This window comes from Tachyglossus aculeatus, chromosome 22 (genome assembly GCF_015852505.1).
Source record: "Tachyglossus aculeatus isolate mTacAcu1 chromosome 22, mTacAcu1.pri, whole genome shotgun sequence".
In the NCBI taxonomy this organism is placed as follows: domain Eukaryota; kingdom Metazoa; phylum Chordata; class Mammalia; order Monotremata; family Tachyglossidae; genus Tachyglossus; species Tachyglossus aculeatus.
In genome coordinates, this window is record NC_052087.1 from 20,192,711 (window position 1) to 20,196,153 (window position 3,443).

A 3,443-nucleotide genomic window follows, 5' to 3' on the forward strand; every position below is an offset into this window, starting at 1 on the left:
TATGTGGCCCTGAGCCGGTGAAAGAGTGAGAGTTCCCAGAATTCCCTCTAGGCTGTAAGTTCACTGTGGGCAGGGAATGTGCCTGTTATATTGTTGTGTTGGACTCTCCTAAAAGCTTAGTACAGTGCCCTGCACACAGCAAGCACTCAATGAATACGTTTGACTGATTGATTGATTAAATCAAGCAAGACTTTCCCTTCAGGATTCCACTCAGAATCAAACTCAGGAGCCATACCAGATAGACAAACTGAAGTCAATCAATGGTATTTCTTGAGTGTTCACTTGTGCAGAGCACTGTACTAAGCACTTGGGAAAGTACAATACAGTAGAGTTCATGGACAGTTGGAGAGTACTGATGGAATCCACCAAATTATCTGAAAAAGAAAACATTTTGAGACCCAATTAAGGACACAAGAAGAAGTAGCAATAGTGTTTACTAAGTACCTAGAGTGGGCAAAGTACTGTACTTCGCTCTGGGAAAAATATATACGGGTGATAATGACATTTGGGCTTGGCCCTCAAGGGTATCACAATGCAAGAACAAGGGAATGGAGGAGCTTGCCAACAGGTACATAAGTAAGAATGGAACAATAAAAGCAAAAATGTGTCCTGAAAGACAGGAACAATGATAAATATAAGATCAATAGGAGGGGTTGTGGCTACAGTAGCAGAACTTTAGGTTACTTATAGTTCAGAGTCCAACTTTCACTTTGGTGACTGCCACTGCTACAGGGACAGCTACTTTAGATGGTAGATGGTGGGGTAATGAGGGTGAAGTCCTGTGTCAGTGATATGCATTGAGTGCTTACTTGGAGCGAAGCATCATACTAAGCACTTGGCAGAGGATGATACAGTTGTTGGACCTGGTCCCAGTCCTAAGGAACTTACAGTCTAGTAGGGTCTTGTCACCCTTCCTGGCCTTGAGGCCACCAAGAGATTAAGTGCCCATTTCCATAGCCGCCAATTAGCTAAAGCCACACCTGCATCAGGTGGGGAGACTGGCAAAGGAGCTGGTGGGGACCAGGGATTAAAATTAAACAGAGAGGCCAGTAGGTCCCCAGGAGGAGAGAAGAAGAGAACCGAACAGGCAGGGCAGCAAAGGAAAGTAGACAGGCTAAGAAAAAGCTAGCAGAAAGAAGCAAAACCAGTTAGGAAGACAGAGGTAGTAGAAGCAATAGTAGTAATAGCATTCACTGAACTAGGTTTTTCAGGAAATTCAGTATAGCAGTGATACGTGTTCCCAACCCACAAGGAACTTAGACTATAATGGGGGAAACCCCATAAAAATATTTATAACATGGTCAAAACAAAAACTGAGTGGACCTATATATATGAGGTAAGGGAGATGTGGCGGCAAGAACATGAGAACTGAGCAGGGATGTTTCAGGAACTGAGGGAAGAAACATTCCCAGGCAAATGTCTTGGGAACTATTGATCTAAACTGTAGGCTCCACAGAAGTAACAACCTGTCTACTCAATATTCTATGCCCTGACCTAATTATCTGACCTGACCATACAGTAATAATGTTAATAATAAAACAATTCATTCATTCAATCATATTTATTGAGCACTTACTGTGTGTAGAACACTGTATTAAGCACTTGGGAGGTACAAGTCGGCAACATATAAAGATGGTCCCTACCCAACAATGGGTTCACAATCTAGAAGGGGGAGACAGACAACAAAACAAAACATGTAGACAGGTGCATTTTTTAAGGGCTGCAATATGCCAAGTACTGTGCTAAGTGTGGGTGTAAGATTCAAGTAATCAGATTGGACCCTGTCCTTGTCCCGGTTGTGGCTCAGAGTCCTAGGTGGTAGCGGGGGCAGGAGGGGGAAGACAGGAAAATAGGTATTTTATCTTCATTTTGCAGATGAGGAAATTGATCCACAGAAAAGTGAAGTCATTTGCCCAAGGTCATCCAGCAGCTCTGACTCCCAATTCTGTTCTCTGTCCAGTGGGCCACACTGCCTCCCTAGTGCCAGTACTGTGCCAGGAAACGTTCATGTATAAAATGGACAAATACACCTTGGGTTGTCAGGAATGCTGGGGGCCCATATTTACCAATAAACTGATCCCACAACATTTCCTGTTTGTTCTGGCGAAGGGTGTGGCAGAAAAACCAGACATACCAGAGGAAGCGATGGATGGAGAAAATACTTGCAAAACCTTCATTATGACATTCAAGGGTAATTTCTTTGACTCTCAATAATCCTGTGACCTAAGGCCATGGGCCAATTGACTCATGAAGCTCAGAGTATTGGCGATTGGGGACTGACTGCTAGGAGCTCCCTGGGCCCTTGAGAATACACACTGATAGTGATGATTCATTGGTTTCACACAAAGTTGCCAGTCTTGTGTGTCAGAAACTGTATGAATGGGAGAGGCTCTACTGTAGATGCCAGTGTGCACGAGGGAAACCAGTCAGCGGGGACAACATCTTTTTTTTTTTTTAATGGTATTTGTTAAGTCCTTACTATATGCCAGGCACTGTTCTAAATGCTGGGGTGGATACAAAGTAATCAAGTTGGACACAGTCCATGTCCTACATTGGGCTTGCAGTCTTAATCCCTATTTTGCAGATGATGATGATTGATGATTATGGTATTAAGCACTTACTATGTCCCAAGCACTGTTCTAAGTGCTGGGGGGAGCTACCAGGTAATCAGGTTGTCCCATGTGGGGCTCACAGTCTTAATCCCCATTTTCCAGACGAGGTAACTGAGGCACAGAGAAGTTAAGTGACTTGTCACAAGTCACACAGCTGACAAGTGGTGGAGCCAGTATTAGAACCCATGAACTCTGATGTCCAAGCCCATGCTCTTTCCACTGAGCCATGCTGCTTCTCAAACTTGGTTACATGACACGAAGTAGGTGGCAATGCCTTAACCATATATGTGTTGTAAAGGCCACTAGGACCTCTTCCATCCTTCTCAAGGGGAGTGCTAACCTTCTCTCCTTTCATACTACACGAACTGAGGCACAGAGAGGTGAAGTAACTTGCCCAAGGTCTTGCAGCAGATAAGTGGCAGAGCTGGGATTAGAGCCAAGGTCCAACTGTTTTCCCAGGGCCATGCACAAGGCCATGCTGCTTAGCAAAAAAACCCCAAAAAAACAAAAACCAGGAGGAAACTGAGGCACAGAGAAGTGAAGTGACTTGCCCTAGGTCACCCAGCAGGCAAGGGGCAGAAGCAGGATTAGAACCCAGGTCTTTCTCACTCCCAGGCCCATCATACTCTATCCACTAGGCCATGCTGCTTGGCCAAACAAAAATCAGGACCCATCTAAGATTCACAGTCCAAGTATGAGGAGAACAGATATTGAATATATATTTTGCAAGTGAGGGAACTGAAGCAGAGAACTGAAGTGACTTGCCCAAGATGACACAGCAGGCAAATGGCAATGCTGGGATTAGAACCCAGGTTCTTCTTGGTTCTTTCC

At 44.6% G+C, this 3,443-nt stretch overlaps 1 non-coding gene across 1 annotated transcript; it reads right to left on the reverse strand.

Annotated features, from left to right (window-relative positions):
* Positions 1 to 2,848: 2,848 nt before the first annotated feature.
* On the reverse strand, positions 2,849 to 2,974 carry LOC119944413. The gene has a single exon (XR_005455894.1). It is a non-coding gene; the product is annotated as a U6atac minor spliceosomal RNA (small nuclear RNA).
* Positions 2,975 to 3,443: the final 469 nt, after the last annotated feature.